This window comes from Ambystoma mexicanum, chromosome 3p (genome assembly GCF_040938575.1).
Source record: "Ambystoma mexicanum isolate Mex_15411 chromosome 3p, UKY_AmexF1_1, whole genome shotgun sequence".
Lineage (NCBI taxonomy): Eukaryota > Metazoa > Chordata > Amphibia > Caudata > Ambystomatidae > Ambystoma > Ambystoma mexicanum.
In genome coordinates this window covers 331,553,208-331,567,864 of record NC_090925.1, presented here as the reverse complement: position 1 = coordinate 331,567,864, position 14,657 = coordinate 331,553,208, and the positions used below count along the sequence as shown (strand labels likewise).

At 43.0% G+C, this 14,657-nt stretch overlaps 1 protein-coding gene across 2 annotated transcripts in view; it reads left to right on the top strand.

Annotated features, from left to right (window-relative positions):
* Positions 1-14,657, top strand: part of STK35 (serine/threonine kinase 35) — a 123,496-nt gene that overhangs the window by 54,878 nt on the left and 53,961 nt on the right. The gene's annotated exons all lie outside the window — the stretch shown is intronic.

The window sequence follows — 14,657 nt, the reverse complement described above, 5'->3', positions numbered from 1 at the left end:
ATCAAGGTGTCAAAGGTTTGGGATAGGCCTGCAAAAGGATGTACTTGGACAGCAAGGAAACGTTTAGGTAAAATCCCTGTTCAGGTCTAACGGCCAACAAAAGCGTTGATTAACATTACTGCTTAATTTCACCTGAATAAATTGGTCTTGGTTTAAGCCTCGAACTGGCCTCGTCCGCTGTGGCGGCAGTCTAGATGTAGTCTAGACACCTTCCTCCTGCTTGGCTGCTTGCCTTCCACTTCACATGTCCTTGGCAAGGCAGATAAAGCACTGGAAGAGATGGGGAAACAAGGGCTTCACCAATTCGGCTCTAAAACTGACTTGCAGCAGGTGACCACATTCAGTGTTCTCCATGCAGATTTGCGAAGAATTCAACAGAAAACTGGGGGGCAGTGTGTCGCGGGAAGCAAACCTAATTCACCGTTTATTTACATCAATACGGGACCAATTTATGCTGTACTGTATTAATTCAAATGACTTGTGGCCACTACTGATGGGTTGACATTAGACTGCGTAGTGTATGGCTGATATTGACCATTGTTAAACTATCTTGAATCATACAGTATATCATCTGGTTTAAGTATCATGATCTGTGCGCTTACCATGCTGTACTTGGCACAACAAATCTTTACATAAGAGACTTTATTAGGGTCTCGTACATGAATCTAGATGTACAGATGTTTTGCTCTGCTGTTTGCACTTTATTGCGGTTTGATGTATATTCGGAGTTGCATCGTTTGTGTAAAACATTGTCATGTATGTTCTCCAATAAATATTTTTTATGGGATTTTACTGTGTGCCCATTTTTGACTTTGTACCATACAGCGTAAATTGGTCCAGTATTTGTAAAAATAATGGTGAATTATGTTTGCTTCCTGTGAGACACCGCCCCTATTCTCCCCCCCCCCCCAGGTGCCTCTGAGTAGCAGGGTACCCATCCATAGTTTTATTTTACTTTCAAGAATAATTCAGTGGCAGCCTAGCAAATGGTAGGGTCATAATGCTAGATTTCTTTTAGAGGTAGTGGTATAATATATATTCTCCATCTCCTGGACACCCTATGCACATCCTAGATTTGCCCAGATTCAATCTGCATTTGCCCATAAAGAGTAAATATGATCTCCCATCTGCATTGATGGTCTTCCTGATGAACAGACTATCTGTGCTGTGGATCTGAAGGCTGCTTATTGGCATCACCTTACCTGCACCCTCTACCTCATACCCCACCTGTCTTGGCTTTCTCTGCCTCATGCATCCATATATGGATGGATGGATGGATGGACTGGCTGAGGGTAGTCCCTGCAGAGTCCCACTTCTGGATATTGCTAGATGACCTGATCAGCTTGGTCCTTTCGGCGAACTGCGACAGTCCTTTTTTTATAGGTTTCTGCTCATGTCCAACCTAGACCAGAGTTTTATGTCCACGGAGAATGGATATTAAGAGCATGTACATTTTTTCTCAATCCTCTCTAGCTGGATGGCAGATCCGCAACTGGGACCGAAAAGTCTCCTTCGGCCAGCTGAGTTCTACGCGCTTTCAATCTCTGGTTCCGATTACAGAAGAAATGCGGCAGGACATGGTGTTTGTTGGCCCACACGCAGGACCGACAATTCAACATCCATCCGTTACATAAACAGTGGTACAAAACCAAAATCCCCCTAACTATTCTAGCAGTGCACATTTTGGTTTGGGGCCACTAAGGGTTCTTTCAGGCATTTGACATCCTAGGTGTAGAGCACCATGGTATGCAGTATTTATAACGAATGGAAAATTATATTTCATTATTTTAATTAAATGCACTATCCAACACATCCCAAATATTCTACGACTTACTAGTCCTTAAATATGTTGGGGAGGGTGTTTGGTGCATTTAAACAAAAGAATGAATGTGAAACGCAACGTTATAAACACAGGGAACTGAGAACAGCACTGATTTGGTGATCTGGCTAGTGGGAGCTGAATCGATCCCGCCAAGTCGGTTTGCTGCGTGGGGGACTCCCTCGGGTAGACTTGGTGTCAACAAGAATTTCCCCTTATACCACTTGTGAGTCAAGGTGTAGTATGGGACGGTGGTGGAAATCTTCTCACCCCAGATTCATCGGGCACTTCATAGTTCTAGAAGTCAGCTGCTCCATGGTGGCCAGATATCTGTTTTTTGGGTGTCGTGAGTCTATATATTCTGCACGGATCCAGCTTCCAGGTAATCTAAACTGTTATCTGGGTGGGGGGTTCATTCTATACCGCTCCCCTTGATCATTGAGTTCGGTTGCTTTGTACCGGATTTGTGGTCCCTAGGTTAACTGGGAATATCAGAGAAAAATGTATCATTCAGCCTGAAAGGACAGCATGCTCCGCTCAATATAGGGGCAAGGGGTGATGGAGCTTAAGAATAAAGAGATTGGTTAGCCTCCTTAGACTATTGTTCATATAGAGCTTGGCTGACTTGATCATCCAGACTGAATCCTGCAGGACGTACCTCTGCTTAGGAAGCTTGCCTTCATTTTGACCACAACCCTGTGGTGAAATGTTACTTTAAGGTTTCTCATTTGTTTCAAATACAAAAATCTAGTCGCCCACTGTGAGGGGGTCGGGGGGGTCTTAATGTAGTGCTTGCAACCATTTGCTACAAAGCCTTCAGGCCATCACGGCTGCTGATATTGGACCGTTACAGAAGACAGCCCTCTTGTTTGCTCTAACTTTTTTGCAAGACTTGCAGGTGGAGAACCGGCCCTTTTCGACTGAGGAATCCATTCTGAGTATTTGAGGAACATGGGTGTTTTTCCACTCACCAAAAAGTACATCAGACTTTCATATTGACAGATTTGTTCCCTACCCTGCCTGAGTTGGATAGGGTTCTCCACTCTGGATGCAAAAAGAGCCCCAAGATGCTCTTTCGACAGGACCAGAGTTCACAGCCTCTTGGCTGATCTTTTCTACGTTTGGAAACTGTTGAAAAGGATTCCTCGACCTTTTTTAAGCAACTATTTTGATGTGTCTTGTCATACATAACTGATTCAGTTACTTGATTCAGGTTTTGCCCCACCCTTAAGGTCTCCACGCCCACATTGGGAGAGCCAGAGCTGCTTCGCTTTTCAAAGGCATGTACCCTGTGGCCCAATAGCCAGGGCTGCAACTTGGGCTACTCCTTCTGCACACATGATTGCCAGGATGTTAGCACATGGTATTAGGCTCAATCCGCCTAATCTATGTTAATGGGGCCATCCATTACTAAATGTAAAGTATAGCGGAATGGGGACGGTGCTTGGAGTAAGAAACGTAGTGCCTTTTCTTCCATACACCTGCCCACCTACCCCTCTAAACACAACTGCCATCAGTCAGGGATTGACCTCTGTGCTTGGGGAAAGGACTGCAGGGTGAAGCAAAGCATGGGTCCAAGGCCACTCATGCACCTGGACTTCGCATAACAAGGCTGGTGTTCCACTGACTCAGTGGTTCCATCTGACAGAATGATCCATAAGTATGGAGGAAAGGGGCTGTGGACTGAAGAGTAACATAGTCCTTGTAATTAACCGTTTTCATTCTCCCCACATACCTTTTCCAGCCCCTCTCCCGGTCATTCTTCATTTGACACTAGCTTTGCAGTCACCTCTAGACTATGCAGACTTCACTTGTATTCATCCAGGCCTTTAAGAAACGCGCATTAGAATTCCACAGCTGAATCCCACACTACATAGGGCATGAGATTTCTGGGGCTGTCACGTTTTTGTTGAGAAGAGGCATTCGCTGTAGAGGACACGTCAATAAATAAAAAGCCTAATCCCTGCACCCGCAATGCTCGTTATCCCAAATTGCTTCAAACAAAGTCTATGAATACCACTTTTAGAACCCTTCTAGGCCAAAAACCCACTGAGAAAACGGTTTTATGCATGAGCCAATTTTTAGTATGAAGTGCAACTGAGCAACTTCACTGAGGGCAGCAATCTGTAAAATGACCCTGACCGGCCAAACAGCCCAATGTATTAAGCGGTACAATGCAAAGGTAAATGAAGTATAATTGAGATTTGTGGCATAGTGGTCCTCTGTTGGGCCTTCGTTCCTTTCTGGCCTGGTGGACCTCTCCCAGTGTATATATGGTGGAATGGTGACAAGCACCTACTTTCCCTTTTTGGGTGCCCGAATGGGACACCCAAGGAACAGGGCGGTCTGTGGCATTGAATCCTTGTGGCCTTTAGTGCTCCATGTATCTCCTTGCCAGTTCTACGCCTTGCAGTCGCCTAGTTCCCTGCATGATAGAAGTCATTATAGAAAACAAAAGTGTGAAGGGCGCATTGGCAAAATCGACTTGTTTTGGCTTTGTGTAAGCATGAGAAAGTAGTTTTGCAGGCACTGCCGTAATGGTCTGCCCATAAAGTTGCAGCAGCTGGAAAATGGTGTTAGCACCACAATAGATTAAAACCATGCCTGGCAAATGCCTATTTTATTCCTAAACAAGAGCCAAAACGGTGCTGGATATTAACAGGAATTCAGTACAAGGAACGCCTACACGCTCATGCATATGGATTATAAATGAAGTTTCTGAAGGAACACTTGGTTGAGAAATTTGTATTGCACAAGGAGCTGGGTTATAGTTTAAATATGCAATCCCCTGACAGAAAATGCTTTGAAATGACCTGGGCATCGTGGTCCACTGACTTGCTGGTTTGGCCCACAATCACCCTGTTGCAAAAAAAATGTAGGGAAACACGCATAGCAGTCTGATTACCAAAGTTATTGACTAAAGTGAGTCCTGTTTTCTTGCATGCAAAGCGAGCCTTTCATCTGCTACAATGGGTTTACTGGGGTCTGCTTCTGCCAGTGAGCTTTGATCTTGCAAAGTTTGCAGTTGCAAAGAAACAGTGCTTTGAGGTTAGGGAACAAATTATTGGTGAGGCCGGGTTGAAAGTTCTTTGTTTTTTGGTCAGTGTTTTAAAACACTTTATTAGCATTTTCTTTAACATCACAATCGCCACAACCCCTGAAGATGTCCCATCCGATTTCCCACACTCCCACACTCAAATATCCAGGTCTCTTCGCTCCTCATAGTTTATCCTGGTCAGCAGTGTCACTAAGAACCGAGCAACTCTGCTGCAACTCCCTCGGACCTTACCACCCCTACTTCCCTCTTCCACCCCAACCTCCCTCTCTGGCGGGCAGCCCTTTATGGCGGCCTTAGGTCGTTGGCTTTCGACAAGTCGTTCAGCAGCTGGGTCCAGTGTATGTTCACTCCCTCCCGTTTCTGCCCTCTGCAGAGTCACCAGTTCCGCTATCCCATCTACGAACATCCGCCCCCCACATAGTTATTGCTGGGCTTTGTGGGAGTTTCCATGCTATGGCTACCCTACTTTGGCGAGTATTAACAGAAACCGACCCATCCTATTCTGTATTTTGTCGACCCCCTCCCCCCCCACCCATGGGAGATTTACCCAAATACATACTCCTGGATTACGTTCCAGCTTTATCCCCAACAGTTCATTCACCCCTTTAACCATCTCATCCCAGTACTCGGCTATTACACCACACTTCCATATCATGTGCCAGAACCCTGCCTGGCTTTTTCCACACCTGGGACATTAATCTGACAAATCTTCATTCATTGCCCGTAATTTAACTGGGGTCACATATGCCCTGTGTATGAAGTTAAAATGGACCAGTTGAAAGCGGCAATGCGCAATTCCTTCTGGACCAGTCCCTAAACCCGTGCCAACCCCTTTTCCGATACTGGTGTCCCATGTCAGTTTCCCATTTTTTTTCTTCAGCTCCCCTTTAGGATCCCCTTCCCACAGGGCTTTATAGACCTGTCTCTCAGACTCCCTACTTCAATCCCCGCCTCAATCATTTCCTGCAGCAAAAATGCTGCCAAGGGCTCCAGAGCCAAGGCAAACAGAATTGAGGAGGCTGCACACCCCTGTCGTGTCCCCCTGCTCAACTCCTATGTTCCGGACACTCAATTATTGGTTCTCGCCATTGGTTTACTATATAGCAGGCCCAACCATCTACATTAATCGCCAAACCCGAATTCCCTCAGTACTCTGAATAGCCACTTCCATTCTATCGAGTCAAACGCCTTTATAGCGTCAAAGGAGGCTTTTGCTGTCACTAGATCCATGATATTCTGAAATTGTCCAGAGGATGTAATTTCATAATTTATCAAATTTTATTTAGCATGATACAAAACATTTTTTTTCCCCCTCACAAAACCCGAAATGTCCATTTTAAAACAAGATCTTTCCTTTGTCCCTACACAAACCCCAAGCGCCATGCTCCTTACTGGGCCCTCATCTAGAACTATCAGAATTTCATGCCATTGGAGCTCTGGCCCATGGGCATTGTGGTGTGGGACGTCAACTCCTATGATCAGGAAGTACAAAGACTGTTGGACATCCCATGCTATCACAAAAAATTGCCAAAATCCCAACAGTTATGATTAAGAAGAAAATACTTGAGTGAAAGAGCAGTACAGGAAGGATATTTATCTACTAAAGAATTTGAATTTATCAAACGTTCGAAAGAACGCACTCTTCCATTTTTATCATTCCAAAAGTGCATAAGGACATCTAATCATCGGACGCCTGACTGTATCGGGGTGCGGGTCAATTCTTGAGCCGCTGTCCAAATATATTGGCATTTTTATCAAACCTATTGCCATGGCCACACCCACTTTACTACTTGATTCAAGGGATGTGATTAATCTAGTGGAAGGCCTGGCGTTTGATGCAACTAAACAAATTCTTTTCACACTCAACATAAGGGCTTTGATCGAATATACCTCAAGATAAAGCGGTCCACAGTCTATGAATTACGGTAGACTTCCAATACCACACAACATTCCTACAGACTTTGTATGTGCGCAGAATTGGTTCTTGCTAACAGTTTAAGGAGAAATTCTTTTTTGCAAAGCAACGGGACCGCTATGGGCTTTACTTTTGCCCCTAATCTGCCCATTATTTTTATGGCACTGTTAGAAGAAAACAGTCTTGAGCAACACCAACCCATTTGTTGAACAGATCAAACTATATCGAAGATATATAGACATTCTACTGATCTGGGAGTGCAACGTCAAGATATTGATTTTGTTTGTAGATTGGCTCAATCAGATCGATTAAACATACACTTTACGTTGACTATTCCATCACAAGAATCTCATTCTAGGATTTGTCAATCTATAATGAAGCGGGCATCCTGCAGACTGAACTCTATAGGAAACCCACCGAAAGAACCACGTTACAATTCTCCAGTCAACACCCTAAGTTTGTTATGTAATCTTGCCTATGGGATGTTTTTATGTTTACGTCGTACAAACATCGCAAACTTTAATAAGCACGCTGATGTGATAGAAATTGGGCTCCTCGAGCGAGGATTCCCTCAAACTGACTAGACATTCCAGAAAGAGAGTACGATAAATCAATCGTGAGTCACTGCTGTGCCCTAAGGCCAGATCTACTGATCTAGATCAAATGGTGTCTACTTTTTGGCAGCATAGCAATGCAATTAAAGGAATCGTCTTAAAGAATTAGAATTCTCAATTCGACAGAAGTCCAGTTACAAAAACCATTGTTTGCTTGAGACAAATTAACTTGTGCCAGCAGAACTTCTAAATGCAAATTAATTAGAGAACAATTTGAACTCTGTATTGGTTCACTATCCTTGCATTTCATGCGTGGCTTGTAAATATTCCAAGAAAACTACTTATTTCGTTTGTGAAGATAAGACTTGGGACTTCTGTATTTTTACTACATGTAAAAATGTAATCTATGCGGTGCAATGCCCATGCCAAATGTTTTACATTGGTTAAAAAAAAAAAAACTCGAGAGGTACATGTGCACCTTAATGAGCAGCGTTCAAAAATTAGAACATGCAATTTGAATGCACCGATGGTCCTCCATTTTGTGGAGATGGGTCACAACGTGGACCAACTGACATGGTTCTGTGTATAAAAAATCGATGCCTGCAGTACTGTACAAACAAAAAATAAGCTGGCCCATAAGGAAAAACTGGATTTTCAATTTCTAAACATTGGATAAAGGCCTCAATACACTAAAACCATGGAATTTCAACTCGTTATAGAACGCTCCCAAATAAAACTAAACTAAAAAATAGTTTTGTCGTCTGGCAAGATTTCTGTGATTCCTTGTGTTTCACAAACGAGCGATCCTTATGTACAGAAAGCCCAACGCAAACCATTCTCATTTTACATTTTGATTATTTCATATACCAATGCTGGCAAATTGGACCATTGTTGTGGTATTTCTCCCCCCACCGCAAATGGTTTCCATGCAATTAGATTGCTAGAGGATCTTTTTATTTTTTTTTTTTCACTCCAGTGGGTGGTTTAACCATATTTAGCAGTGTACTTAAGTTGCCGCGGCTACAGTGTAGATGTGGCTGTTTCCAAGACGGCTCTGGTACCTTTAAATAATATGGGAGTGTTTTTCTCCCACGGCGACGCAAATGCCGTAGCTCGATACAACTTCTGTAAATAAAGGAGACCGTGCATGCTTCTAGTTGGCATTGCAGTAGCCTGCGGACAGAACATGAAGCGGGCTCGTATATACTTGTACGCACTATATTTGTAAGTACTTTCTTGACTTGTTCATCCGCTTCAGGGCAATTGTGTTATGATAAAACCTGTCCACTTTCTTTATCAACTTTGTTAGTTTATGCAATTGGGTTTTATCCCGTAAACCATTCACTTTCAACAGTCCTGTGCTTGCAGCCCCTTTTTTCCTCCATTTTAGGGAATCCTAGGAGAATAGTGTACTGCCTTTATGATATATATTGTGTATATCACAACCAATTGGCAAGAGAAAATGGGTCCTTGGATCGAACTCAGTAAATAAGATGGGGCTCCATAGTTGCATACTTTTTTGGTGCAACCTTGGAGATGGTATCTTCTGCACAACAGGGGAGCGCCTAGGGATCCTGTGTATCCAAGGTGCAACGCAATTGTCAGCTTAACTTTGAAATGTCCCCCTTTTTTCTTTTTACTTAGACTGTGTGGAACTATAGCTTGATTAAATCATGTATGGACTCATCAAGTAAGAGTCAATAGTTTGTGATAAGCTCACTATCCATGTCAAAAACTAACGTTGACAATATCCAATGTGAACAAATTTTGATTTCCTCAAAATAGTGAGGTGAGTATTTCGAGACAGTACTTATTTACTATCAAAACTGGATAATTACTGGCATAAAATGACTTCTTTATAATTCGATCTTTGTCTACCCTAGGCATTGGCACGATTTTGGTTTAAGCCAGTCTGCCAAATTGACGGCTGCTGTTGAAGCACTTGACCGTAGTTAGGTCAGTTAGCCATATTTATTCTCTGGTTTCTTCTATGGTACACACTGAATTATTTACACCATGGCCGTACCATACTACTGATTCCTTTTTGGTGCAACTTTTGCTTCACCACAGGGTACAGAGTCCCTTTTCAGTGTCTCAAACCTTTTCCCACTGGGAAAGGAGGGTAACCAAAATGAATTCCTATAGGTAAACTGTTAAATATTCGGTTTAAAAATAAAGGTTTTTAGAATTTGACTTGTAGGCATTTGTATATGGAATTGTTTTCCTTTTTGTTTTTCTGCCTCTTTTGTAGTTTGGGTAGTGTGCTAATTTCGTGCACATTTGTTTTTAGTACATCACATGGTTTTCCTGATTAAGACGTGGACCAAATTATTTCAATATGTAAACGGGTTGAAGAAAGATGGGATCATATGGACTACATTAATTTGATACACCATCAGTTGCTTACATGCTTTATAACTGTAGTGATCTTAAACATTGAATGTACTTTATAAATAGGGTTGTTTGATGCGACCATTGGCATGTGCTATTACACATTGAATGGACTTTGGTATATGTTTTAGTGATTTGTGGATGGATGATGGCACCGATTGTGGACAAATGAGTGAATGGCTCACTGTTAGTTTGCTCAATTGGTATGTATTTAAATCTAAGCTTCCCTGAAATGCAAATGAAATTTGAAGTGTTGATTAATACATGATTGATTCATCTTTTAAAAAATGGTTTTATCATGCTAAATAAAATGTGATACTTTATTATGAAATTACATCCTCTGGACAATTTTTTCAGTACATCCTGGTTCGGTGATACCCGGGTCCAGAGCGTAGGGTCTTCCTGCATCTTTAAGTTACATGCGTTTCACTAGATCCATGACATGATGAAGGCAAGAGATGTTACCAGACGTGTCGCATTGATCCAGATGCACCAGTTGCAACGCTACCGCCAGAATTTTCCCTGTCCACATTTAGGAAGGATATCGGCCGGTACACCGTACAAACAAAAATGTCCTCCTTTCCTTCACTATCACCATGATCACCGCCTCGGACTCGGGAGGCGGCCCTTATGAAAAGCTTCCTCATACACCTTCTTGAGCTGTGGTGCTAGATCTACAAACGTAGAGTGAACTCCACTGGAAATTCGTCACTACCTGGTGCAGTCCCTCTCCTCTTATTGCGGATCGCCAACAGATATCTCTCCTCAATTTGGGCTTCCAATTCCTCTCTTGGATCCCCCCTAATTTCGTTAACTATCGATTCCATAAGGTCTTCCACATTTATATCTACATACCTGTTCTCGCTCATGTACAGCTCTTTGTAAAATGCTGCGAAGACTTCGTTAATCTTGTCCTGGGCCCCCCCTTACCCCTCCCCCCCACCCGAGTTACTCCTGATTTGGGTGATAACTCTACTCTGGTTTTCCTTGCTAATCAGCCAGGCCAGTAGCTTCCCCGCTTTGAGCCCTTCCACATGCAATCACACTTCCCGCTTACTGCTATCAAACTGCAATAGGTTCACCAGGGTATCCTGGTGGAGTGCAAGTTTTTGCACCAGGCTTTCCCCCCTTGCCGCCTCCCTGTCTAGATCCGCCACCTGGGCTTCCATTCGCCGTAGCGTGTCGAGCAGCCGTCTGCGCATACCTACTGTCATGGATAGGCACTTGCTTCTTATAGTCTCCTTGGAGGCCTCCCAGAGCGACTCGCTGGACTCTACTGATCCCTCATTAAGCTCAAAATAGAACTGAGAAAATATTCGTCTCACTGCGCCAACACAATGATCAAACAAATATTGCTTAAGTTGCACATTTATTGCAAAAATCAAACACCAACAGCCTGACATGTTTTCGAGCAGTCCTTGCTCTTCCTCTGAGGCTGGTACAATATATACATTCAAAAATAATCCAAAATGAATTGCATTAAAATGCAAAACAATGAGAGATGTTTATATACAACATTTTAAAGGTTTAACCATATTGGAGCATAGTAACGCACAATTTGCATGTGTACATTGTCACATAGGTAGTTTTGGGAGTGGGGCGGGTGGTTTAACAACCCAAAATAAAAAGCAATTATGCATACCTTTCAATGACAGTTTATCCATTTTTCAGTACAGTACCAATGATAATGAATTAACAAATAGTCCAACATTGTTTGCAATCAAAATATTGTAAATACCGTAATTTAGATGTGTTTGTAGATACACTGTAGCCCAATTTATGTTGTAGCAAATTGGTAAGGCAGAGTAGTTCTGGATAAGGGAGAGAGAGAGAGGGAGGGAATGGACAAAACGGTGACACTTAGATTAGTCCTCCATTTGCAATAGAATTCGATACCAAGGTTGGACATATACAACAGTGGGTTCACATTGGGTTATAATGGTGAATTACCTTATAGATGAGGGCATGCTAATGCGGTCTTATAGGTTGTAGAATTGCTGTTAGAAGAAATTATTAAGTTAGTGTGCTATCATATATATATATATATATATATATATATATATATATATATATATATATATATATATATATATATATATATATATATATATATCTCCAATTTAATACACCATAATGGTGATAACCAATCAATTTAGGTGTGAATTCCATTATTTAGCTTAAAATAGAGATTCTAAAAATAATTAAACGGGTACATGAATTATGATTCATCGCGGTTGCGGCAAATTGGTGTATAGCTCTCTGTGCTGAACATGTTGAGAAAGATTATGCCGTAGTTTAAGCCAGACGAAATGCACATCGAATCAATCCCAATGTAGCGAGGAGGAGAAAATGGCAAGAGTCAAAATTCCTAATTACAGATGTGACGCGTATTCTTGCATCGCTGCTGTGACTGCAGGTGCTAAATTAATGCGCCCCTGTCAGTAGAGGGGGGAGGGGGGTGTCTAAGGGGCCATGTTCAAAGTGCTTACCTCAGGGGTCTGGTGAGCGGCGTGGCTGGTTCCGACGCGACCGCCGGTCTGAATGCGCTTGAATCTAAACGCTTGTGCTGCGCATGATAGCGGCAGTCCACAACATCTAGTAACCAGGGCGGCCATCTTGGAAGGGGTTCGGATATAGTGATTCATAATAGCCATTGCATTCGAAACTATATGCACATTAAGATAAGAATTCATAATTGCTAACAATTGCTGAATTAATGGATCGTACTTAAATTATAGATAATCGGTTTGTCCTAGCAAGTACGGCCGGCCAGGTCAAGATATACAGTTAACACCTGATTGAGCCTGAAGGGAAGGTTATTGTGATTATGTTGTGATGCACTTGGTATACGGCATTGGGTGATCTGATGTGTAAGCCCAATTATGTTGCGTGCTACTTGACGAGAATTGCGGTCTGGAGATAGACCTACATTATGATTAGTTGGATAGACCTACATTATGATTAGTTGGTTGGTGTAACTTGATCTGTCATGTGACCTGACATGGAAGTGACCCGTGTAGTTTCAACAACATTACCTCTCATGTTGCACCTATTTCTAAAAATGGGCAACTAGTCAAGTACGCTAGGAGGCACAATTCCACCTGGAATGTGGACAATGAACAATGGCACTGGGTACAATGCAGAGGCTGAATAAATAGAACGGTGCATGTTCTATACAGAAATCATGATCGTATCCAAAGTCCAAGAGAACGAAACCACCATCCCATGGCCTACGGAAATGGGAAACACACCAACACCATCGAAGATGGTAAAAAAAAATCTGAGTCCTAATGGACAACACCCTAACCCTGGAACCACAAATAAATGCAACAGTGAAGAAATGCTGTTTCCTCCTCCACACAGCAAGAAGAATTCTACCTTTCCTCTCCTTCACGCACAAAACACTCGCCCTAATCATGTCAAAAATCGACTATGCAAACAGCTTCTACCTCGGAATACCAGAATACCTCCTGAAGAAACTGAAACTGATCCAAAATGCAGCAGCAAGACTACTCCTCAAACTATCCAGAAGAGACTTCACTCCAGCCCTAAAACACTACACTGGCTCCCAGTAAAACACTGCATCACCTTCAAAACAATGTGCATAACGCACAGGGCAATCAGCGGAAAAGGAGCAGAATTCCTACAAAAGAAAATAACAATCTACAAACCAACAAGACCCCTCCAATCGAGCAATGAAATCCGTTTGGAACTCAAACCGTACCTTAAGAAAAAACCTGGAGGCACCTCCTTCTACCACTTAGCCGCAAAAACCTGGAACATCCCAAAAGAAATCAAACACTGAAGATCACCTAAAATTCTGGAAATCACTAAAAACCTGGCTGTTCAACACCACAGATTAAATCTGGAAACCAAAAACCGGGAAAAGGATGACAAAACCGGAAAGGACACAGGGCAACCCCCCCCCCCCCCCCCCCCCGGCACCTGGACGGTTGACACCGGATAGACAAACACAGGTGGCATGCACAGAAACTGAGTCAACTACCCCAGACAATCCCACCAACACTTTTGCCCGCCCCCCGCCAGGCACCACAGTGATGTGGTATTGTCGAGATATTGGCAATCGCCACACTGCCTGAGAGGTTGTCATTGGCAGGTGCACTGGCCACAGGAGTATGAAGGGAGGATAAGGGGAGCTATTAGAGAGCAGGTTAGAGCTGGGCACCAGAGGAGGAAGGAACCTTATATGCTAGTCGTACCCAGATCAGGACAGAGCCGCATCAGGGGAAACTACGCAAGCCGAGCGACTCAACTCAGGATAGACTCAAACTACCAACCCTACTAACAATTTCCCTCTCTGCATACACCTCTCAAACTCCAAACCAAACACAACCAAAACCTACAGCACAACAAACCGCACAAACTTCACTACATTGCAACAACAAAACAATAACAGTCTCGCACAACAATACACGACTACCGGCCGCAACACCCCAAGCCCAGCCAACGGACCCACCTGGCTGAGGCCGCCAACAGCACATTAATGCTCTCTTGCACTTTTCCTGCTGCCTCCCACTAACTCAACCTTGGATTGAAGTATTCCCCAAACCCGTCAGCAGAATGACCAGGCCATAAGTCAAACATGGCTCAATCCCTACATATATTAATTGCAGACGTTTGTTTCCAAAGTCTTTGCTAGTGAAGACATGTTCTCCTGAGACTTGCCTAGCCTTTCTGACTCCCTAAGTGGGCGGGATCAGACTGATGTGCAAATATTTCTCCTCCGTGAAAGGCACAGTGAGCTAAGCGTTCACTCTCGATAGGAGCTCCGAGAGCTTTTTGTGAATGTTCTCAGAACCGTTTTGCCCAAGATCACAAGGCACTGCAGTGAAATACCAACACTTCTGAATACCTACAAAGAGTTAGTCAAAATGATAGTAGTGTGAATATTTTATTTAA